The sequence below is a fragment of the Arachis ipaensis genome, chromosome B1 (assembly GCF_059453495.1).
Source record: "Arachis ipaensis isolate K30076 ecotype BB chromosome B1, ASM5945349v1, whole genome shotgun sequence".
Taxonomy (NCBI): Eukaryota; Viridiplantae; Streptophyta; class Magnoliopsida; order Fabales; family Fabaceae; genus Arachis; species Arachis ipaensis.
In genome coordinates, this window is record NC_142436.1 from 15859089 (window position 1) to 15885497 (window position 26409).

Below are 26409 nucleotides of genomic sequence, written 5' to 3' on the forward strand. Positions count from 1 at the left end.
CAAGAAAGAGAAAGTCCAAGCTTGAAACACAGAAGTCTAATCAGCAAATTCAAACCATATCAAGCTTAGGTTAAAGGTAACCTATTTCCTTTTACATGCAACACACTTTCTTCTCTTCATCTTCAACTCTCTGTCACTCCGTTTTGAGCTATATGGAAAAGAGGATTTATGTTCTTCTCTGCTGTAAATCCACGGTCTCAAACATGTCTTGGGGTCCAAGTTGGTTTTCAAGGTTTCAGATTCGGTTGACCATTGGAAGACTCTTGTGTTTGCTGCTTTATGACTTTCGGTCAAGATAGAGAAGTCAGAAGCAAAGTTTCTATTTTGAAGATTACTGGGAAAAAGGTGAACAGCTGGGTTGGTGAAGCTCAAGGCTCAAGAAGTTGACCTAGGAAGGAGAATCCAGCAACATGCAATGAGATAAAAGAAGACTTTCTGCTCATTCAGAAGCAAGGAGAGAAAACTAGAGCTGTGTGAGTAGTGTTCTGTAAAGAAGTTCCTCTACTTGGATAATGCTTTCTTTCAAAGAAGCATTCGGCCAATACTGAAGAACTGCATCTGAGGTTTGCAAATCTGGTTTTGCACTTAGCGAAGAGGCTATTGATGAAGTCAATCTCCTTCATGTTTTACAGATTGTGATATACTTTTCAATGTTTATCTTTCTGTAATTTCTTGTGAGAAAAGGCATTGTGAGAAAGCTCAAATAAAAGCCATAAGTGGAAAAAAGCTGAGTGAAACACTTGAGAGAAAAGTCTAGAGTTATTTCAGATTTCTTTAGGTTGATTAAGTGTCTTGTATCTTGTACTTGTTAGATATCCCTTTCTTAGTTGGGTTAGTACTAAGAGTGAAGAGTTAGGTATTAGCATAGCCAATGTCAAGTTAGGTTAGAACTTGAGTGTGAAATTGGTGTATGTAATACTTTTAACTATAGTGGAAATTTCTCCATAGTTGTGGAAAAGACTGGACGTAGGTTGCATTGCACAAGGCAACCGAACCAGGATACATGCTGGTGTTAGCTTTTCTCTTCTCTGTTGTGTTCTGTTTTCTGATAGTCATGAGAAAAAAATAAATTGTCTCATAAATTTCCGCTGCTGAGTACAAACAGTATCAGAATTGAAAGTTTGTTTTAAAGGGTCATAACAGTAACTCAAAGGAAGGCATAGATTCAACCCCCCCTTTTCTAAGCCTACCACAACCTTCAGTTTCGTTTAACTCTAAATGACCCATGAATAGTGTTGACTTAGGACTTAGGGATTGAGATTAATTATGCCTAGTTGACTTATCATCGATGTAGGGTTGACTAATTGGGATTAATCCACACACAATTACCATGTTTGTGATCCACAACTAGGATAGGAATCCTTAATTACCCACTTCTTTCCAAGAGTTCTTTTTAGCATTTAATTTCCCCTTTTCTTGCTCTTATTGCTTTCATTTAATTCCTTGCATGCTAAGTTACCTTCTTGCACTTTAATTTCTTGCCATCTACATTACTTTCTTTCTTTTGCATTCACAACCCCCAATTCCCACATAGCCAATAATTGTACATTTCATTGTAACTCCTAGGGAAGACGACCCGAGATTTCAAACTCCTGGTTATTTTGTATTGATTGTGACATCTTTGATTTAAACTTTGATTGTGAGAGTTCATTGTTGGTTTGGAACTATGCTTGCAACAAGATTCTATTTTTGTGAAATTCTAGATCAACGTTAATTCTCATATCACTTTTCCTTCAGAGGAAGCTTCTTGAGTGCTGCCAATTGTAACTTGCATTTCAGTCAAATGCTGAGAGATCATATTGACCCGTTAGGTCAAGATCTTGTTCTGAGCCAATATGGCATTCAGAGTGTCTACTTCAAGAACTCTTTTCTTCTGAGTTACCCCATTATTCACAGGATTTCTCTCAGAAGTGTGCATGAATTGGTTGTTTACAACTATCTTAATGAGTTCTCTTGCTTCTGTAGGTATTTTCTTCAAGTGGAGTGATTCACCTACAGAGTTGTCCAATGATATTTTGGACATCTCAGAGAGACCATCATAGAAGATGCCTAAGATAGACCATTCTGAGAGCATGTCAAAAGGACATCTCCTGATCAGTTGCTTGTATCTTTCCTAAGCTTCATAGAGGGATTCACCTTCTTTTTGTCTGAAGGTTTGAACTTCTACTCTGATTTTGCTCATCTTTTGAGGTGGAAAGAACTTGGCCAAGAAAGCATTGACCAATTTTTCCTAAGAGTCTAGGCTTTCTTTAGGTTGAGAGTCCAACCATATCCTAGCTCTGTCTCTAACCACAAAGGGAAAGAGTATAAGTCTGTAGACCTCAGGATCCACTCCATTGGTCTTAACAATGTCACAGATTTGCAAGAATTCAAATAAGAATTGATATGGATCTTCCAGTGGAAGTCCATGGAACTTGCAATTCTGTTGCATTAGAGAGATTAATTGAGGCTTAAGCTCAAAGTTGTTTGCTCTAATGGCAGGTATGGAAATACTTCTCCATAGAAATCAGAAGTTGGTATGGTGTATGCACCAAGAACCTTTCTTGCATCTCCTTCATTATTAGGCTCGGCTACCATGTTTTCAGCTTCTTGTTCGAAAATCTCTGTGAGGTTTTTTCCGGAGTGTTGTACTTTAGCTTGTGTAAACACCTCCTTAGAGTCTTCTCAGGTTCAATATCAAAATTAAAGAGATGTTCTTTATCTCTGTTCCTGTTCATAAACAAGAAAAGAGAGCAAAGAAAGATAGAAGACTGGGAGCTCTATGTTCAAGAACAGAGGACTCCCTATGAGATGTGAAGAAGAAAGAACAATGGAGATAGAGAGAAGAGAAGAAGATTTCAAATAAAAAGGAAGAAGATTTCAAAAATTAGAAGTAAAAAGAGAAAATATTTTTATTTTTATTTTATTTATTAATTAAATTCAAAAATTAAAGCTAATTAACTAAAAAATTTAAAAATTAAACAATGAATTTCAAAAAAGAAGAGAGAGAAATAGAGAAGATATTTTCGAAAATTAGAAGAGAGAAGAATTAGTTAGGAAGTTTTGAAAAAGAAGAAAGAGAAAACAAGTAACTAATTAAGAAAGATTTGAAAAACAAGATAAGATAGAAGATTAGAAAAGATTTGAAATTAAAATTTAAAATTAGAAAAGATAACATAGAAATTGAAAAGATTTGAAAAAGATTTGAAAAGGATAAGATTTTGAAATATGATTTTTGAAAAAGATTTGTTTTTGAAATTTGAAATAAGATAAGATAAGATTCTTTGAATTTTAAAGAAAGATAAAAAGAAAAGATAGTAATTTGAAAAAGATATGATTTTTGAAAAGATTTGAATTTGAAATTTAAAACTAAGATAAGATAAGATAATGATTTTGAAATTAAAATTTGAAAATTTTGTTGTAATTTTCGAAAATTAAAGTAAAAAGATAGAAAAGATATTTTTTTATTTTTTTGAATTAATGAAGAAAGAGAAAAATAATTAAATGACACTAAACTTAAAATTTTTAGATCTAAAGACACTAGAATTCAAAAATTTTAAAGAAAAACACCTAAAGATACCAAACTTAAAATTTTAAAGATCAAAACAAGAAGAAAAACAAGAACAACTTGAAGACTAGGAAGAACACCAAGAACAAACTCGAAAAATTCAAGGTAATTAAAGAACACACAATAGACACCAAACTTAAGATTTGATACTAGACTCAAACAAAAGACACTATTTTTGAAAATTTTTAGAAAAAGACTCAAGAAAGTTCGAACTCCAACAAGAACAAGAACAAAAGACTCAAACAAAAGATAAAGATTAATAAAGAAAAGAAAATAATTTTGAAATTTTTTTATTTTTTCGAAAAAGAGAACAAAAGACTCAAACAAAATTAAAAATAATACCTAATCTAAGCAACAAGATAATCTGTTAGTTTGTTCAAACTCGAACAATCCCCGACAACGTCGCCAAAAACTTGGTGCACGGATTCTCACACTCCGTACAACTGAACTAGCAAGTGCACTGGGTCGTCCAAGTAATACCTGAGGTGAGTCAGGGTCGATCCCACGAGGATTATCGGCTTGGATCAAACAGTGGTTATCTTGTAAATCTTAGTCAGACGGATAGAAAAGTTGTTTAGTTGTTTAAATGCATAAAAGTAAAATAAAGATAACGTTACTTAGTGGTTGTGAATCTAATGATAAGAAGATGGTTGAGGCCTCGGAGATGCTTTGTTCTTTTGGATCAATCCTTTCTTACTGTCTACTCCAACTATAAATGATTTCTTCTATAGTACGCTGTATGTGATCAACGCCGGTTTGAGCGGCCGCCAATCTTTCTCTAGGCTGAACACCAGGTTTAATGCGCATCCAGTCTGAATGAGGGTGAAGCTCCTGCAGTTCATTCCCTTGGTGATCCTACTTAAAACGCCACAGACAAGGTCGAATCTTCTGGATCAGAGAATGTTGTGCCTTGATTCTAGCCTTTACCACAAAGACCCTAATCTCCTCGTACCTCGATTAAACTGATGTCTCGAGAAGTCCCCAACGAAGTCGTGGATTAGCCGTCTAAGAGAGGTATCCTCAAGCTAGTGGTTCATTGATATCCGATGAAAGACGCTCGCTGAACCCATGTAGAATAGAGATAACTTTTGACGGTTCAACTCATTCATAAGGTTGAAGAACAAAGATACATCTTAGGAGAGAATCAAACACGAATTGAAATAGAACAGTAGTACTTTTATTAATCATAAAACTCAACAGAGCTCCTAACCTTAACCTAGGAGATTTAGGGGCTCATACTGTACATAATGGTGTTTGAAAATATGATATGCTAGAGAGTGATCAAGTGTCTAACAAAGGGTGATCTTCTCCTATAAATACTAACCTAATAACTAAGGATTACAGAAATATGATAGGCTTAGGCTTGTAGTGCAAAAATCCACTTCTGGGGCCCACTTGGTGAGTCTTTGGGCTGAGCTAAGGATGTCTCCACGTGCTAGGACTCCCTAGGGGCGTTGAACGCTGGTCACCTCTCTGTGGGCGTTGGACGCCAGGACTGGGGTAGATAGCTGGCGTTGAACGACTATTTTGGGCCTTCATCTCCAAAGACAAGTATAGACTATTATATATTGCTGAAAAGTCCTGGATGTTAGCTTTCCATAACCATTGAGAACGTTCCATTTGGATATCTATAGCTCTAGAAATGCTTGCTTGAATGCACGAAGTTCAGATCCTGACAGCATCTGCAGTGCTTTCTCTGCCTCTGAATCAGACTTTTGCTTCAGCTCCTCAATTTCAGCCAGAAAATACTTGAAATTACATAAAAACACACAAACTCAAAGTAGAATCCAAAAATGTGAATTTTGTACTAAAACTTATGAAAACTTGATAAAACTTAAATAAAACATAACAAAAACTATATGAAAATGATGCCATAAAGCGTATAAAATATCCGCTCATCAGTGAAGACACGGCTGGAGCCTCGCCAGCGACGCACCAGGTGATTTGATAGGAAGAGAGAGAGGGTCACAGGTGGAAACAGAGGCATGGGTGGGTGCAGCGACGCGGCTGGAGCCTCTTCGGTGACACACCAAATGATATGAAAGGGAAAAAAGGAGGCGCGAGTGAAGACAGATGCGCGGGTGAAGACAGAGGTGTGGGTGGGGCAGCGACGCGGCTAGAGCATCGCCAGTGACGCACCAAGTTGTTTGAGAGGATGAGGGGGAAGGAAAGTGTCTGGGTGATGCAGGGAAAGTGACTGGGTGAGCGAGGTGAGGAAATGACGAGGGAGGCACTGGAGTAGTCAAAAATTAGGTTTTCATATATATATATATATATATATATATAGGAGGACATTTACGTAATTTCATATAAACGGATATCCAAGGGGTGGGTACCTCTCCCCCCACCCCTCCCTGTTAATTAAACTGGGACCCGTACCCGCCTCCTGCGAGGGAAAAATATCCCCCAATTCTGTCCCTCGGCAGGTAAATTCCCACGGATACTCGCCCTGTTGGAGGAAATTGCCATCCCTTAGTCTATGGTAAGGTCTCTCACTTGCCAGTGGAGTTGGAACACAGAGCATATTGGGCAACAAAGTTCTCGAACTTTGATAGCAAGGCTCCAGGAGAAAAGAGATTGCTCCAACTGAATGAGCTTGATGAGTTTTAAAACTTTACTTATGAGAATGCCAAGCTCTACAAGGAAAAGACTAAGATGTGGCATGAAGAAGATAGCCACAAGAGCTTTTGAGCCAGGCCAGTAAGTGTTATTGTTCAATCCAAGGCTCAAGCTCTTTCCCGGGAAGCTGAAGTCCCAGTGGTCAGGACCTTTCATGGTAACCAGAGTGTCACCATATGGTCATGTGGAACTTCAGGAAGCAAATTTTGATAGAAGATTCACAGTTAATGGCCAAAGGTTGAAACATTATCTTGGAGGCAAGATTGATCGCCAAAGGTCCACTCATCTGCTGACTTAGCAGAACTAACCGTCAAGCTAGTGAGGGTAAAGAAGCGCTTGTTAGGAGGCAATCCAACTATAATATTCTTTGATTTCATGCTCAGTTTACTTTTCTCCTTTATATTTATCTTTTGATGATAACTCTGTAGTTTTCCTTTGTTTTATGTATATTTTGATCATGCAGAGTGATTAGAACAAGAACAGGTACAATCAGAAGGAATTTTGGCCACCCTGGAGGAGTTTGGTTAGAGTTGGGTGGCGCCAAACTTGACCAGTCCAAGTTTGGCGCCACATATGAAGCAAATTGGAGCTATTTTCCTTGGAGGGGTGGTTCCAAACTTGAAATTTCCAAGTTTGGCGCCAGGTGCTACGCAACATTTGAGAAGTTTCGTTGGAAGGGTGGCACCAAACTTAAATTGCTGGAGTTTGGCACCACCAATAAAGGAAAAAAGGCCAAATTCTATGCCAGGGTGGTGCCAAACTTGGCCCCCCTGGCGTTTAGCGCCACCTACCAACGTAAGGAGAAAAAAATGGCGTTTCAGCGCCAAACGCCGCATCACTGGTGTTTGGTGCCAGGAGGGTTGTCTTCAAGTGAAATGGGCACTGGGCATGCAGCGCCAAATGCCAACTTCCCCAAGTTTGGCAATAACTCCATTATTTTTACCCCTTCGTCAAAATCTTTGGGATTTTGCAAACGAATCTCAATGATTCGTTCCCCAACCCCCCGATAGTTGCATATTCCCCAAATCTCCTCCACAATCCCATCCAACCTTCTCTTTTTCCTTCCCTAAACTCCATCCACTCCCATCACAAACCCCTTTCCAACACCCCCACTCTTTGACCGAACTCCCCCCACCAATCCCATCCCTACACTATACCCCCAATCTCTATATAAAGCCCCTCCCCCTTAACCATACCCACACTACCCACACTTTTTCAAACCCCCTTTCCCACCCTAGTAGTGCAAGAAAAGAAACCCCATCCCCTCCTTCTCTCCCTGTAGTTTGAAGTACCCACCCCCTCCCTTCTCCTTATTTTCTTTATTTCTTATATATCTTATTTCATACACATTTTTTATTTATTTCTTATATATCTTCTCCTTCCCCTTTTTATTATTATTTTCTTTTCCTCTTCCTCCCATAGACCCTTCCACCATCCCTCTCATCATTCTCCCCTCTTTCTTCCTCCTAACTCCATTTTATTTTGCTCGACGATGAGCAAAGGTTCAAGTTTGCTGTTGTCGCTTTGCTTGTTTTCTGTTTAATTCTATGACACCGAAGGCCGCTAAGGCCTCAAGAAAGAAGAAAGGAAAGAAACCGGCCACCGGTTCTTATGATTCAAGGAGATTCCACTCTAAATTACATCAGTAGCATTTTTATGAGGTCATATCCAAGAGGACTGTGATTCCAGAAGTGAAAATTGTACTTCAACCGGACGAGTATCCAGAATTATAGTTTCAGATTCAGAGACGAGGTGGCAATTTTTGTGCTATCCACACATTGAGGTCGGAGAATTGATGGTTCAAGAATTTTATGGCAATCTTTGGATCACTTATAAGGATGTTGTCAAGGTCAATAAGAAGAACCACCAAAGCTTTGTGAGAGAAAGAATCCTTGAATTAAGTCCAAGGAGCATCCGACAAACACTCCATTTGCCATCCCCTGATCATATGGCAGAGTGCTACAGCAAAAGGGTGAATCGAGATCAGCAATTAGACCAAGTGTTCGCTGAGATATGCATTCCGGGGGCCCAGTAGAGAATAGGTTCGAAAGGGAGACCGTACCAACTTAAGAGCAGTGACCTTCATCCGGAGGCCTATCGTGCCTACTAGCAACCGGTCCGAATGTACTATAGACCGAGCTATTATGATTCACTGCATTATGATGAGAGAAGAGGTGGAGGTAGATGGCATCATTGCACAGTAAATTTATAGCATTGCCTCTAACTCCTCTTCACATGCTAGGCTGGGCTTCCCACATCTCATCTACCGCCTCTGTGAAACCGCTAGGGTGAATGTGGAAAATGATTTTCCTGTTCTAGTTGAAAGGCCTATCACCAAAAAGACTATGGAATATGTTAGGGAATACCAAAGGATTCACATAGGAGAGCAAGCCGAAGAAGAGCCTCAGTAAGACCAGCCTCCATCACCTCAAGGATACTATTTTCCGCCTCAGGAGTACTGGCAGCAGCTCACATCCTCTCTTGAGCAGATGAGGATGACACAGTATAGCCGCTGGGAGCAGCTAGGGGTGGCAAGCGGGGAAGTCCGCCCCGCCCCACCCCACCCCGCCAGAAGCCCACCCCGCCTAGTGAGGCGGTCCCAGAATCCCAGCCCGCCAAATATCCTCTTTTTTTTTTTACTTTAACTATTAAATAATATATATAAAGGAATAAAAAAATCTCTTCCATTTTTACTTTTAACTATTATAATTTCTAAAAGTATAAACAAATTATAATTTTTATATTCACAAATATTAAAGTCTTTGTAATTATAAATATCTAATAAACATAATTATAAACCAAGTTTTCATCCAAAACATAATTATAAATATTGTTTCCAAAGCAAAATAAACATAATCCAAAACATAATTATAATATTGTCTCTAAAACAAAATAAACATAATCTAAAACACTTAATTTTCATCTTCATTCTCTTGTAAGTTGGGTTGGGGGAAGTTGGATTTTGGCAAAAAAAATTGTAAAAATACCCCTTGCCAAAAAAAATACTAAGCCCGGGGGGAAGCCCGCCCCGTCCCGCCAAAACCCGCAGTGCGGGTTAGGCGGGCTTTTGCTATTTGGCGGTCCCAATTTTTTAGCCCAGCCCACCTTTTTTGGCGGGTTACGCGGGCCAAGCCGGCGGGTTTAGGCCTGCTGCCACCCCTAGGAGCAGCTTACTTCCTCCCTCGATCAGATGAGGGCAGTACAGGACAGTTAGAGCACTCTTCTCCATCAGTTGGCGGCGGAGCAAGATATTCAGCGCCATGAGCTTTTTCAGCTAAGGCATGACTTTGGACACTTGAGAGGACTATATGGACCGCAACCTAAAGAGAGAGAACCTCACCTGGAGGACTGAGGTAGTTTAGTTCCTTTTTCACTTCCTATTTCCTTCCGTTACTGTTATATTAAATTCCTGTTTTCTGTTGCTGTGCTTATTTTGTTGCATGATCTTTAGTATTTTCAATCTCAAGATTTTAGTTTAATTCAGTTGTTTATTTTTAATTTGAGAAGATGTCTCATGTATCGCTCACGGAGCTTGAATCTAAAAAGAAAAAGAAAAGAAGTGATGTATTACATGAGGAATTAAGTTTATATTTAAGAGTAGTCTTATTTACTTAAATGTAGTGGTATTATCTATGACTTTGAATGCATGATATGAACAATGCATATTTGAATTTGGATCAAAGGATGTTGATGCATGAGGAACAGAAATTTAGATAACTATTATGAATTCTTTTAATTAAACAAGAAATTGATCCTTGAAGCAAAAGAAACAGCAAAAAGAAAAAGAAAATAAAAGGCAAGGTCCAAGGCTCTGAGCATCAACTAGGAAGGTCAAGTATGATTTAAAGCTCAAAGAGTTATTTTCCTTGCCATATGCTTGTGGTGTGAATGTGTCAAGTAATCCTTGAGACAGAGCACTAAGAGTCGAGACCAAGTGCAAATACAGAGTATGCCAAAGGCTTTGAGCACTACTGTCTGGGAGCAACTAAAAGAGAAATTAGAACTCAAAGATTTCCCCAGTTAAGTGCTTGTGGTATTTTTGTGTCAAGTAAAGCTTGAGACAAAGCATTTAAAGTCACAGCTAGGCTTAAGGTGCAAAGCACCAGAGAAAAGAAAAGAAAAATGCTGTGTTCAAGGATTAATCCGAAGTAAAAAGGCAAGATAATTTATAATGTTATCCGGATTCTAATTCCGAATGACATTAACACTCCTAAGATTCAAAGGATAGTGATACGCCGAAACTATTCGGTGTTTCAGTATTGTTAACCCCACTTTGAGACAAATAGGAGCTTAATTGAACACTCAACTCATGCAAATTCACATCTTAAGCTTATATTATTTTCGGTTGCTTGAGGACAAGCAATAATTCAAGTTTGGTGTTGTGATGCGTGAGCATCTTTCTTATCTTTTTCTACTGAATTTGCATTTGAATTTGTTAAGTTTAATCAAGATTTAAGAATTTTAAGCCACTATGAATGCTATTTTGAGTTGTGTGCAATTTGGTTTATTTCAGGTAGCATTCAAACGAATTTGACAGAGTTTAGAAGGAAGAAACAGAACCTGGACAACACAAGAAGGTGGCGCCAAACTTGACAACCTCCAAGTTTGGTGCCATAATCATCAAGGAAGGCTTCCATTCATGCTGGCATGGTGGCACCAAACTTGGGAATTCCAAGTTTGGTGCTAGGATCAATCATTGACATGTAACTCTCGCAGGTAGGGTGGCACCAAACTTGGCCCGGCCCAAGTTTGGTGCCAGCTTCAGATTCTTTGGTGGTCCCCACATCTCAAAGAGTCCAGCAACGTGATCTTCTAAGGATTTTGATTAAAACTTTATTTTGTTTACAATAAGAATATATATTATTTTGTTTTAGAAAATATATTTTACATTAATTAGGATTAGATAAAAAAGGAGAAGAGATCTTAGCCTAGGATTTATTCTTTTCTTCTTCCGCACTTTTCAGAATCGGACACTTTTTCTCTACTAGGGTTTACTTTCTCCATGAGCAACTAAACCTCCCCTATTAAGTTTAGGAGCTCTGTTTATTCTATGGATTAATACTATTGCCATTCTATTTTGATTAATGTATTTGTTCCAATTTCAAGGATTTGTTTTCCTTCTTCATCTTAGGGATTTGGGTATATCGAAAGAATAACCTTTGTTCTATTTGAGTTCTTGTTAAATCTTGGAAAAGTAATTTACTTGAACAACAGCTCAAAAACAATTCCTCCTAAACACTAATTATCTGGACTTAACGGGATACGTGACATATAATCCTCTTATATTTGCGTAATTAGGATTTTTGTGGTTAATAAACTAGAACTGGACTTAAACCTCTAATCAAAATTAAGTGACCAAGGAATTGGCGATTAACTAGGTTAGAGGAGAATAAATTACTAAGAAATAGGATTTAGTCAAATATAGTTTGCCATGAATTAAATCTTGTATGATTAAAATAGTTGGTAAGAAATAGAATTCCAAAAAATAAATAACTCTGAAACCTTAACTGTTTTCTCTCATAGTTTTCACACCAAGTTTACTGTTTGCCTTCCAATTCTCTGAATTTACTATTTAATGCAATTAAACTCTCAAAATATCATTTTCTGCTTGTTTGACTAAGTAAATCACTCAATCATTGTTTCTTGATCCATCAATCCTCGTGGGATCGAACCTCACTCACCTGAGGTATTACTTAGTACGACTCGGTGCACTTGTCGGTTCAGTTGTGGTATTCTAATTTCGCACCAATAATGTAGACAGATAATAATAACTTAGGTAGTTGCAATTTTGTTAAAGAAATGGTGCAAAAGATTAATAAAGTATAATCACATATATCTAATGTGTAGGACTTGTATTACGTAACTTATTTGGTACAATAACTAGTGTAATCATAGAAGAAGAGAACAGAAGATGGACCACACTAGGCTGGTAAGTTTTATAAATCATATTTTCTTAGTAATTTAGGCTGTAATGGCCATAAACAAGAGGAAACAAACCGCCTGTAACTAGTGAGATAGTTTTCTAAAATACTTAATGTAGTGTATCAGCAGCAATGTCGAAGTTAAATAATAGTGTAACCTACATATTGAGAGTCTTATAAAGTACGAAAAGGATGTATATATTCATTAGCTTCCAACTGCCAAGAAGGTTTGGACCATATGGATTGTCACCGGTCTGAGGATGACAACCTCGAACACTCCAACACATCCGAGCTTGAAGTTGCACAAGCGAGCAAAATCTGCCCACACTCCAGAAATTACCCCAAAGCTACTGTCTCTTCTACAACTGTATCTGGTGTAGCGTGTTGTAACCTCAATGTGGCCATGTGCAAGTTGGATTGAGTGCTTTTGACATGTGAAATGACTCAGGTGCGGCATGTTTGGCTGATTGCAGCACAAGAACAAATTAGTAACAGATAGATAGTAAAGCAAAAAGCACATATATGAGTATAAATTAGTGTAGGCATACAATGTAAAATTAGTATTAAAAAAAGAAGTTGTGGTTAGTTTGACTTACCAACAAGTGTGAGCACAATATGGAGCTAGTTAGATCCATTACAAAGAAGAGGCATTTGGTGTTGAATTTTACGACAATAGCTTTAGCCCTCTCAGATGAAGGATTGATGATACATTTGCTACCCTTGAACTTACCTCTAGTTTCAGAGGGTTGTCCTTCGAACTGGTGGGGCTGGTAGGTATTTTCGAGACTACCAAAATTAAAGATACAGATTTGGAAATCGGAGTTGCCTTTGTGATTAAAAAAGAGAATGGAGTCTTGAATGATTTGTTACATTCGGTAGAACTATGACAAACCTCACGTCAATGCGATGTTGCCATCTTCCTGTAGTATCCAGTAGTACTAAATATGGATACTCCTTCCATCAGGGACTACTAGGTTAATCTAGGGGTTCCAGTTCGGTAGCGCATCTAGAGTGATCAAAAGGGACTGTTCAACAACATACAACTATGGTTAAGACATTGAGCATTGTAGGAAAAACTAATTTTGTTGTGAAGTAGCTTAGCAGGTCATACCAAAGCAGTTTTGGAGGGGAATTACGGTTTGGGGTTATGGCTTGCCAGTTTGAAGGAGCTTAACTTGATTACTGGCTTTAAAAAACACAGATGATCTTATTGGTGGTGACTTTGAACACTTGTTGCTGGTTGCTTACCGCTAGAGGAAGACATGTGCACGTAATACAAATCAGCATGAGAATGGAATTCAAGATCTACTGAAAGCGTAAGAAAAATAAGGAAGGAAAACTCCCGTTTTATTTTTTCAAATAGTGCAATTTGGATTTACTAAAAGCATAAAAAAAATGAGGGAGAGATCCCATTTCATTTCTAAAACACTGCAATTAAGGTTTACTGAAAGTGTAAAAAAAGAAAGAATACAAACAAACATACAACTAAAAATGACTATTGTTGATTAAAAAAAACTAAGAATGAGCCATTATATGTCATATGGGGTTTTGTTTTTTCAATTCTCTATGAAATGGACATGGAGACGAGAAGAGCACAACGATTATGAGATATTAAGTGAGTAAAGCAGCATGGATTACCTGATCAATCGTAGGTGGTGCAGTTACAAAATGGCATCAAGGAGAGTCTAAAAGACTTTTTGGTGGGAGGCAAAGCATTGAAGTAGACTCTTTAGGTGATGAAGATTGTGGATAAAGACAGATAGTCAAAAAGGGGGGCAAGTGTATATAGATTCTCTCTCTTGTGTAGTCTATTCCACTTTGCGTTGTGGACTTGGGCCGAAATAGTTGGTTGTTGGTTTTTTTTATTTGATTTTCACGGGCTTCCTTTTATCGTAGAAAAAAGGCTTGAGCAGACAGCATGAAACCCATTATCTAGTCCAGATAGTCCTAAGAACAATGAAGTGTGTATGATAATTAAAATTTTCTATTAACAATAATTTAAATTAAAAGAAAAAGTAAAGTTGTGACTAATCTATATGAACAACTGTAATGGAGTAGGTAGATTAAACAACTTTTTTTTGTTCTTGTATTTCTCATTTTGTGAAATACTGAGAAAAAGCATTAGTTATAAACTCAAGATAATGTTGAAAGTGTTCCATAAATTCCCTCGGGTTGTACCCATTGTGTATAAACTTTCTTACCACAAAAGGCTATTTGTGAATCGGTCCCTCCTTTTAAAGTAAATTCAATTTGTTATTTGGTCCTTCTGAAGGGCTAAATTATACTTTCATCACTGAAGAAAGCTCCATGAAGTTTTAAACAAAAGATTCCTATCACGTTAAACCAACTCCGTACCAGAATTACCTAATCACCAAGATAAAAACTAAAGAAGTAAATGTTAGATTTTCTTTCTAATCTCTCTTTCTCTTATAGCTTTTTCATGTTTTTCTCATATAGTATATTAGCTTTTTCTTTGTATAGAAAGAAGGAGAAGAAGAAATCCTAAAAACCTAAGACATAAATCAAAAATGAGATTTTTTTAAAATAAATATTTTAAATATTTTATTTATCGATATAGGTAATTTGGACACAATTTATATTTTTGTATTCTATTATTTATTTCATTTATAGTGTAAACAAATTAATTATGAATATATCTCGTTTATACATTATATCTCATTTACACTGTAAACGAGTACAAATTTTAGACAAATAAAAAGGGTGCACCCGTAATATGTGGGAGTTAATGTACTCAATATATCTCTTTTACCGTTTATATTGTAAACGAGATATATGTATTTATAGGTATAAAAATTATATTTTATAGGTATAAAAATATAATTTTTCAAAATTATAAAAAAGTATTAATAATTTAATTTGAATCAATTTAAAAAGTAAAAATCGATATATTTTGTTACTATTTTGAATCTGGTCTAATTTGATCGCGAGTGATTTTTTGTAAGTGAATTGTATCTCTTCACTATTTTAAAACCAGTGATTTGAAACTAGCACATTATTTTCTTATAAACCAACACATTTGAATTAGTATTTAAAAAGAGTACATAAAAATTTTTAAATTAAATTATAAAGTAAATTAAATTGATTTAAATTAAAAAAAAAAAGGAAGAAAAAAATGTTCAGGTTCCATGATAAGAAAGGAGTGTGATAATTGTAGCCACTCTTAAAAATTAAAAGATTTAGTGAGTGAAAAAAAATAAGGGGTAGGAAGTTATTAAATTGAATGAAGCGCGAGGTTGATGGGGTAAATAAAATAGAAAAAGAGTGGAGAGTAATAATCTTGTTTTAAAAGAATGAGAGTATGTAGAAACTACTTATTTTTTTAGTACTAATTGCTCAAATATATCCATCGTTTTAATCTCTTCCACAAATTTTTATATTTTTAAGTACTAATTGGATTAAACAAAATTCAAATTGAAAATGTTTTATAAAATTAAATTGTATTGAAACACATAATATAATCATTTTAAGATATTAGTAACTGTGTTAAGATATTAGTAACTACATGCTAAAAGTTTGAATTAATTTAAAAATAAAAAATAAATTGATATTATTTAAATCGTAAATTTTTTTAATAATAATTCACATATTTCCTTTACAGTGTAAACAAGATATTTTTTTCAAACTCTATATATCTGGTTGCAAATGAGATAAAGCTAAATAAAATTATGACTTATCTCGTTTACGCTGTACATAAGATAAATAATAGAGTAATTATTTAAATTAGTCCCCGAAGTTTTTAAGATCGAATACTTTAGTCTCCCAACTTTTTAAAAATGCAAAACAACTTCCTCAAGTTTAACTCCAGCAGACAAATCAATCGCTGGTCTTTTTCTGTCAATGACAAATGAAAAAAGCTGACATGGAGGCATGAACACAAACATATGGCACTTAGTTATCCACGTGTGCAATATGACAAATTAGTCCCTAGGCTTAGGACTTCAAAATTTTATAGTTCTTCCTCCATTTTCCTCCCGGTCACCATTCTCACTTCTGCGGCTCTTTCCCTTATCCAGCTATCTGTTCCGCCATTCTTCCTCTCCCTGAACTTGAAGTCGCGATTTCAGTTCTAGTTTACTGACCTGCAATCGCTGTCGCCTTCTCATCGTCTTCCTCTTCACATCGCGCTCGCCTCCAGACATACCTTCCAGTTCTAGATGTCGCTGCTGGGTTCACGTCATCTAGCCACCTGAATAGGAAGAACATAACAGAAAGATTTTTCGAATGTGGCTTCCCATCTTCCTCCTTTTCCAGCCATTACCATCAAAGCCTTCTTTCTCATGTAAGCCTAACTTCTCGTTCCTTTCCTTCCTTAAGTTTCTCAGAAAGATTTTCAATTGAATTTTTATTTCGTTTTCTTGGGAATAAAACACCATTCCCCCTTGAGAAAACACCTTTGACAGAGAAATAAAATGGACACAATCACAACACAAGAATTTAACGTGGAAACTCCAATTACCGGAGAAAAAACCACGGCCATTGTCAAATGACAACCAGAGAATATCACTATGTGAAAATTGTTACAACACATAGACTTCTTTCTCTCTAACACCGGCACCCCAGTACACCCACACTCTCTCAAAGCAAATATCTAACTACACCTCACAACACTCTCTATTCAAAGAGTACAGAGGAAAAGAAAAATCAGATACAAGCTTAAAGTGTTTCTGACTGGTGCAAAAACAAATGGAGAACTTAGCCTCATATTTATAGCCTAGGCCACCCACTCCATTTGCTATCCTAAGCAATGTGGGACTAATTCAACCAAATCCTAACAATCTCCACCTTGATTGAAATAGTCACACATCTTCAGCTTCCATTGTCAACACCGACAATTCTTTGCTGCCATTGTCTATACCGACAATCATAGTTCAGAGAACTATCATACTCCACCATGAAAGTATACTCACTTGGAATTAGACCACTCCAAGCATTTCACCTTGGTACAGATCGAAACCTTGCTGAAAATTCATGGTGCAACTTCCAAATTGGCTTTTCCTGGAAGTTCTTCAGCCATCGACCTAACTCCGCCACACACCTTGCATCTCAACGCCAACCAATGTCCGTGTGCAATTGTGGACCCGATTGTCACAACTCATCCTTATCCATGGCAGTGCGGTAATACCATGAGGATACTTCTTGTCTTCTAGAGAACATCATCTTCTCTCATAGAGAGAGCAACCAGAGATCTTCTCCTTCAACGCCTTGTGCAAACCTGATTGTATCAACACATCCTTGACTTGTATTTGCCACAAGCCAAAATTGATTCTTCCATCAAATTTCTCTATTTCAAGCTTCACAGCACTTGAATATCCTGACATTGTTGCAACCGTATACTGGAATAGTATAACTCAACCGTGCACTAGGAAGGGTCCCCAGGAAAGAGAGGTGGGTCACAATGGACACACTTAAATATCAAGTCTTTCCTTAGCCAGAACCTTTCCAAACTGCACTCTCACAGTGTCACACTGCCTTCCAGCAACAACAACAGCAACCAAAGATCAACCTCAAGCCACAGGACAAAATTCTTTTCTGATGTGGAAGGTCAGACTAGGCTGCAACTACAAAGCATACTAAGAATAAATCCCACCGAACCGAAGCTCTTGATACCACTTGTTGGGAATAAAACACCATTCCCCCTTGAGAAAACACCTTTGACAGAGGAATAAAATGGACACAATCACAATACAAGAATTTAACGTGAAAACTCCAATTACCGGAGAAAAAACCACGGCCGTTGTCAAATGACAACCAGAGAATATCACTATGTGAAAATTGTTACAACACATAGACTTCTTTCTCTTTAACACCGGCACCCCAGTACACCCACACTCTCTCAAAGCAAATATCTAACTACACCTCACAACACTCTCTATTCAAAGAGTACAGAGGAAAAGAAAAATCAGATACAAGCTTAAAGTGTTTCTGACTGGTGCAAAAACAAATGGAGAACTTAGCCTCATATTTATAGCCTAGGCCACCCACTCCATTTGCTATCCTAAGCAATGTGGGACTAATTCAACCAAATCCTAACACGTTTTTAGTTGTTGATCGGTGGTGATTGCTTGTTTTAAATTGGTTTTTTATTTCTCACGTTAATTGGTGGTGGTTGTTGTATTAGTACTTTGGTTCATTAGTTGTTTCTTTCATTCAAATGTCCTTGTGGTTTGAAAGAGCTTGAGTTTGATGGAAGAGAAGTTTGAATTTATGACAGTGAGATTGGTTTCAGAAGAAAATATTTGATTATTAGAAATGCAGAATCAATGAACGAAGGGTGTTATTATCTTTTTGAGAATGAAAAAAAAAAGCCTAATAATTTGAGATAGATTAAAAACGACATAGTTTTGAAACCTTAAGTTTAGGGACTAATTTATCCTATTTGTATATGCAAACAATTGAACTGTCTATGTGTGCTTATTCATGCCTCCATGTCAGCATTTTTGTTTGTCATTGATGGAGAAACAAAGACAAGAATTAATTTATCTGGCAAAGTTAAATTTGGGAGAATTTTGTATGTGTTTTAAAAATTGAAAGGCTAAAATATCCAATCTTAAAAATTTCGAGAACTAATTTAAGTAATTATTCTAAATAATATTACATAAATTAATAAATATTTCCTAAATTACATATATTGATAAATAATATAAAAAAAAAAAAAATTAGCCCTCAAAAAATTAGCCCTCACTTAATAACTTAGAAAAAAGAGGAAGAATGACTCTCATGTGGAGTGTGCTTTAAATCCTGTGTCTCTTCTCAAATTTGTGCTGTTGTTTTTGCTGTTAAGTAACACTCCAACAGTTTCTTTTCGTAATTCAAATTCTGTTCCACAACTCTATCTTTTTCCATTGTTATGCCAGCAACAAAATCACCAATTCTAATATCATTGTTTCCGCTTGATTGGTGCCAAGTGTACTATCTTGATTTCCGATCCCCTTGTCTTTGCTAATGATTAGTGCTCTAATTCTATCATTTTCTTTTCTTTTTCACCAAGTTGGAACTAATATAATCTAAGCCATTATTTTGATCACATTATTGTTGCTTCGTCAGAATGAATTATCTAACAGCTCTTCTCATGAACTTAAGTCATACCTGTAACCTGTTACACTTAACACACACATTAAATCACAAAATAATTTGGGCTATATTCTTAATCCAACAATTATATTTGTCATCACAACAATTATTTCTATAAACTAAACTACATAAAAGCAAATTTGGAAAAAGAATAATGTGAATGGATATGATAAGATCTTATATGCCAAGATCTTAATAATTTTGGAGTTGACTTTGTTGTATCATATATTGTCTTTTTATACTGTTGCATGATTCTCAAAGTTTTGTAATACAAAAAATATCTGAATTCATAACATCTTTTGTTAAAAATTTTGTTACAAAATATACTTATTTTTAAAATATAACATCTTTTTTGTAACAAGAGATTTTTAATTTGTAATAAGGCTTATGTCAATAACTTTGTAACAATTTATTTTTAGTTTTATATATGATGTTGATTCTTGAACATCTAAGGTTTTCAACTTGAGTCTTTTAGCCTTAAAAGTGAAGAACTCAGTTTGACTCGTTATTGTATAAAAGAAATATTAGAGAATTAGTAAAATTTATTTATTTTTTATTAGTAATTAATTAATAATATTTAAAAATATAAATTAAAAATATATTGTTAGATTATTAAATAAAAGAAATTAGATCATTAACTAAAAATGCTAACAAAAAATAATAAAATCTGTTGGCCATTTAGCATTATTAGTTATATAATTCATTAAAGATCATGTCTATATAAATGAGTTATTAAAAGTTTCATATAGGTTTCATCATTATTTTTTTCTACTTCCTTCTTTAGAGATATGTGAATTTGTAATCATAAAAAAAAACATTTCATCGATATTTTTTGTTTCACTGTTATCATATTGGTAGAAGATTAGAAACCAATTTTTAATTAATAATCAACTAATATTTCTTTTTTTTTTTTTTTTTTTTGCTACTTATTACTTTATGCTCATTGTTAGTTAAAGAAGAGTTCACTCTCTATTAAAACCGGATTATATTATGAAAAATATTAGAATTAATTTTTTTTATCAATATTAATGAATATTTTGAATCAATATTTTATTTTTATATTATTAAAATTTATAATTAATTAAATATTGGTTAAAAATGATAAATTTTGTTGATTCTATTGTATTACTCTTTTATACTAACATTTCATGAGTAAAGACCTAACTTGCGGTTTGTTTTCACAAAGTATAAGGTGTTTATTGTTTATAAAAAAAGGGATATTTCGATCTTCTAACTTTTTTATTTTAGGATAATGTGATTCTTCTGTCAAAATATTTATTAAATAATAATGGAAATTAATTTTGTAGAAGTTTTATTTGTAATTTGTGGGGAGTTTTAAATCTTCCACAAATATTTTTTCAATGATATAATCAACTATGATCACTATTATCACCATCTTCTTTATTCTCATCATTATCAATTTTACCTCTACCATTTATGTTGTATAACCATATTTTGTCACCATTGTTATTTCTTTTACTTTCATCGTCACCAATACAAATATCATCAATATTAATATTATCTTATTTCATTTATTGTTCGATGTTATTTTTTCTCTTTAAAAAGTCTTCGTGCTGCAATTACTTTTTTCTCCTGCGATATCATTTTCAGCAATGATCTTTCTCCACTTAACCATCGGTGAAGGAATTTTTTAAAAATAATTTATTAATAGTTTGTAAGTGTTTAAAACCCCCCAAATTACAAATAAAACTCCCACAAAATTAATTTTGTTACTATTTAACATATTTTTTAATAAAGGAGTCATATTGTCCTAAAATAAAAAGGTTGAGAACTGAAATGTCCCCTTTTTTTTACACAGACGTCTTGTCCTTCGTAAAAATGGACAAGGGTCGGATGGGATATTTACTCAACAGTTTTATACGTACATTTAATTACATATCATTATATTAATAAAAATAATTATTTGTCAATGAATTATAACTCAAATAGCATAGTCTCCTTATATTCATTTAAGAGGTTACGGATTCGAATATCTCTATCTTCGTTAAAAGAAAAATAAAATAAAATGAAAATAACTATTTTTTATCTTGACAATATAAATAGTTATTTAAAAAATTAATGCATTAAAATTAAACTCAGAAAAAAATTATAAATCTTTCACTAATAGAGTTCGACTAAATTAAAAGGAAGGCGTGCCTAATTTGTGAATAATACTCTATTCATTAGAAAGGCTACCAGTCATAACAATGTTCCAGTAGAACAGAAGCCTAAGGGCTAAGGCAATACAGATAATGAAAGATAAAATTGAGGATGTCCCTTGGTGAATGTGGAACTTTTTGGGCCTCTATGATTGTTAGATGTAGGACACCGCCTTAGCAAATTTTTATTCTTGTGGGGCTAATATTCAAGACGTTTTATATCAAAATCAAACCAACACAACTAGAAGGATATGATTAGAACGACAGAACGAATAAGACACTGCTCGAGTGTCATCAACGAATGCGTTAGTGCGTTGCAATCATGAAATAAAAAACAGCCAAACAGGACAACAAATTTTAAAGAAACGGCGACGGTGCGCTGCAACTTGGTCATTAAAGTTATATACCACGTCTGCAAAGTGATCTTGTTCATGTTGCCTTCGTTGTTATCCATTTCCTCCCGAGCACATAATATTGATTGGAAATTTGTCGTATATATTTTGAATTTAAATTCCATATAGAATTAATATAAAATAATTTTTTATATATATCAAATTAAAATTTAATTTTGATGTACTGTATAAAATAATTTTATATTTATATTTAATTATGTAATACTACATAATAAAAATAATTATCTCTTATACCGATTACTGACTGTGTGAATAGTCATTTAAAAAAATAAATATGATTATACGACTTAATAAAACGCTTTATACTATCAGTACATCAAAATTAAACTAATCTAATAATATAATTTATGAATTAAATAATTATATAAAACATTTTATATTATTAATATATTAAAATTAAGCTGATATATTCTAAGTGTACTTATTTTTATTCTTTATTATTTTTAATATCAAATTGACACCATTATTGACTCATCACCTTTAGGCTTTAATGCTCTAACCAATTACGGTTCAATCATATCATATATCTTACATAGTTCCAGCAAAATCTATCAAATGAACGTAGAGGCCCACACACAGATTTATCATACATTTGTTAGGTACATAATATTTATGTGATTTTATTTAATAATTTAATTTTTAAAATAAATAGTTTTATCATATAAAATAACATATAGTTATGTATAATCACACATAAATAATTTTACGACACTCTGTTTTTACAAACAAATTAATTATAAGATACAAAGTTAATCTTGTAGTTCAATGTAACTGTTTTTTGGTTTAGGAGAATTAGTTTGTAATATGATATAAGAATTTTTATAATTAAAATATAAAATAGGTTAAATTTTCTTATTTTTATTCTTCTTAATAAAAATAAATAATTTTAAGCACAAAATACAGAAGAATTTGTGTAGTCTATACCTTAAATTTAGAAAAAGAAAATGAACAAAAAACATGTCAACCAGCATAAAAGTAAAGTAATCACATACATATCTTAATTTATCTAGCAGACTAAAGTTTTGAAAAAGAATTATTTCATAATATTTGAATCAAATGAGTGTGCACCTAATTCAATATGATTTAGGAATTTATCACACAAAATTAAGATGTCATTATCGTAGATTATAATATGGAGGGAAAAAATCGATCAGAAGCAGCAACGTATGGAACATGTTGAAGTCTGCGCCAATTACGAAAAACTGGAAAAGATTGAGAAGAGAATGAGAAACGTCGTTTCGTTGACAAGCTGCAAACATGAAACAACTGGTTGTCGCATCTTGTCTTGCATTAGTCATTAGATAACGATAGAGATAGAAATAACATTTTAAAATTATTTGTTTAATTTAATAATATTTTAATTATTTTAGTAATAATTAATCATTTATAAAATAAAATAATTTTATGTTATTTTAAATTATTTTTTATTGTTTTCTAAATATTTTTGTATAATTAAGAGTAATATTAGGTGTAGAGTTAACTTTTAACCAAATTTTAACTAATAAGAGGCCCGAAATATAGAGAGTAATATTTTTAAAACTTTTGAAAATAAAAAAAGATTTTAATCTATTTAGATTATATATTCAAAAGTTCTAAGATTTAATTAAAATAGTTATATTATAATAAAAGAAAGGTTTAGCTAACAATTTGTTAAAAATAAAGATATCAGATTCTAAATATAGTGAGAAAAAAAAACAAAGAGATGGAGAGAAAAATAGATAATAAAATAAAATTACTTCAAAATTCTTAATATATATTAGTTGTTAAATTTTAATTCTTAAATCATCTAAATTCTCTCTGTCTTGTTTTTTCACTTTTTCACTCTCTCTCTTTCTTCTCAAATCCTCTTAATTCTCTTTGCAATTTTTTTTTCACTTTTTTCGTCTCTCATACCCTCCTCCGATCCATTTCTTTCTGAGTCTCTATCTCAATTGCATAGATAATCCTTCTCTCTCACTGTCTCACATTTTTGTTCTTTTGATTTCTACCGTGCTTCTTGTTCGAGCCTTTTTTTTCTTCTCTGCCCACTACATGTCATCGTCATCATTACAAAAGGGAAAAAATATTTTTTTTTTTTGTGACAATAATGTTACTGTCATAATTTATCTTTTGAAAATCATTTTTTGATAACAAATTAACAATCATACATTTGTCATTAATACTAAAGATTGTAATGACAATTTAAAATTGACACTATAAAAATAAAAGATTTTAAAAATAATAAAAACACTCAACCACTTATTTACAAACAAGTGATTAAGTATTTGTTATTCTCTTTGAAAATAACATATTATCTTTTTCGGATGTTTATCTCCATCCTCTTCTCTACTTTCATCTCCTTCTTTTTTTCTGTCCTTTCTATTACATCTTTATATATGTTACTTTATCTATTTTTTAATTTTTTTTATCTTCGTTATTCCATCTTTTTTATTATAGCTCAAATTTTTTTTGGTTTTCTTTTCAATCTTAATGAATATCTAAATTTTTTTCGCAATCAAACTTTTTCTGTTTTATTAAAATTTGAATCGTGTTTTAGATTCTAATTTTCTTCTCAATGTGAATCTTGATTTTATTAAGCATTTTCTCGTCTTTATTCTATTCAATCTATTTTTCTAACTTCTTGTTAATTTGTGTTGCAACAAATTGATGGTGCAATATTTTGTATTACTATTATTATTTTGTTAGTATTATTACAAATTAATTTGTTTTGCAACTAATTATATGAAGCTAGTATATATTATTATGGAAAAATTAAAATTCAATAAAGTAATGGAGTAACTTTTTGAGACAAAGTATTACTATGCAACTATTATTAAAAACTTATTATAAAAGCTAGGTAGCTCCGTCCTAAGGTTACAAAGGTAATTTGCTCATTACTACCTTGTGCTTAGTTTCTCCTCTAATATGATTTATATATCTCATGAATAAATATGACATGATGCCTTACTATGTATTTGCTGTTTTTATCATAGTTGTAAAAATTAGATCGGATTGATCGATTCGACCGAAAAATTAGTAAATCAAACTGTCAAATGGTCCGATCCAATTTTAAAACTATTTAAGGATAAGAATCAATCAAAATCGATTCAATTAAACTGTTTGAAACAAAATTCTAAAATTAATAAAAATGTGGTTTAAATTTAAGTCTTTTTTATAATTGTATGCTTTCTTGGCCACTAAATTATGTTCTTCTTTATTATTTTATATGCTAATGATTAATTATTTTAGATGTTATTTTAATTTTTTTATACTCACTTATATTTAAATTAATTATATTTTTTATTATCCATAGCTATTAATATAAATATTTTTAAATATGTATAAATAAAAAATATCAAATATTTTTATTAATTATAATATAATTATTTTTTATTTATATGATATTTATAAATATTATTTTTCAAAAAATACATATATTATATAACATTATAATAAATATAAACTAATTAGTTAGTTATTAAAATAAAAAATAGTTACTTTAATATAAAAATAAAATAAAAAATTTTTATTATGAAAAATACTAAAATTTTATATACTTATTTAATAATTATCAGATTATAATTTATTGATTATAATTTGTTAAAATTTGACTAATTTAAAAAAAATTAATGAATATATATATTTTAAATTTTAATTTTAAATTTTTAATTATTTTATATTTTTTATTTATGTAAAATTAATTTTATCAGTTTAACTAATACCAATTAAATCAATAAATTAATAAACTAATAATTTAATCGGTTCGATTACCTATTCGATTTTAACCACCATCATTTTTACTAATTGCATTAACCGATGATATTTCCTTGTTTTGTTTTTCTCATTGAGGATTTGTTACATTTTTGTACCGATATATAAGTTATATTGGTGATTTACTATCTTTCATATCTAAAGAGTTCTTATCCTCTACGATTCATATATCCAAATCCATTAGAAAATTTTTCTTGTGACATAATTAATGTAACATACTAACATCATCAGTGTTCAATGTTTTGTGCTTCCGTCAAGTATCTAAATGTGTGCAACTTCCTTGATACTAACATAGTTAAATTAATAAGCATTACTATCAATATGATCCTAATAATTTCATTTACCTCGATCGGCATTATATAAAATCTAAGACATGTCAAATTAATTTAGTCAAGGGGAATTGTCAATTTCTTATAACTCTAGCAACGGAAATAATTTACACAATGAATAGTACAAGTGTTTGATTGCTCCGACACGCCATAAAGTAGTCTCTGATTGCTTTAATTAAAGGTATACAGAATAAACCAAATTACTCTCAAATTATTTGATATGCAGAGACAAAAATTTGTTGATTGCATAACGGACCAGAAAATCTTTGTAGTGTTCTGTGAGTATCTATTAGTTCAAAAAGTTGTAAACTCGTGGGTCGTGGCAATCAATGCTCCTCTCTTTTAAGTCTTTAATATTTAATGGGTTTAGCTCATTTATATTCTAAGAACACAAGTTAAAATTGCTAGATTTGGTATTTTAATATGATCTTCCTTCAGCTTGTCTTCAATTCTCATAGCATTTTAAAGGCTTTTTTATTGAAATAAATAATCAAAAAACATTATTTCCCTAAATACGCATCCCTGAAAATTATTATCTAAATACGCAGCACCACCTCTTGATCATCAGCCACAAAATGG

General features: G+C 33.0%; 1 non-coding gene across 1 annotated transcript; it reads left to right on the forward strand.

Annotated features, from left to right (window-relative positions):
* The first annotated feature begins 2067 nt into the window (after positions 1-2067).
* Positions 2068-2176, forward strand: LOC148575808 (small nucleolar RNA R71). Its single transcript, XR_015904064.1, has one exon. It is a non-coding gene; the product is annotated as a small nucleolar RNA R71 (small nucleolar RNA).
* The last annotated feature ends 24233 nt before the right edge of the window (positions 2177-26409 follow it).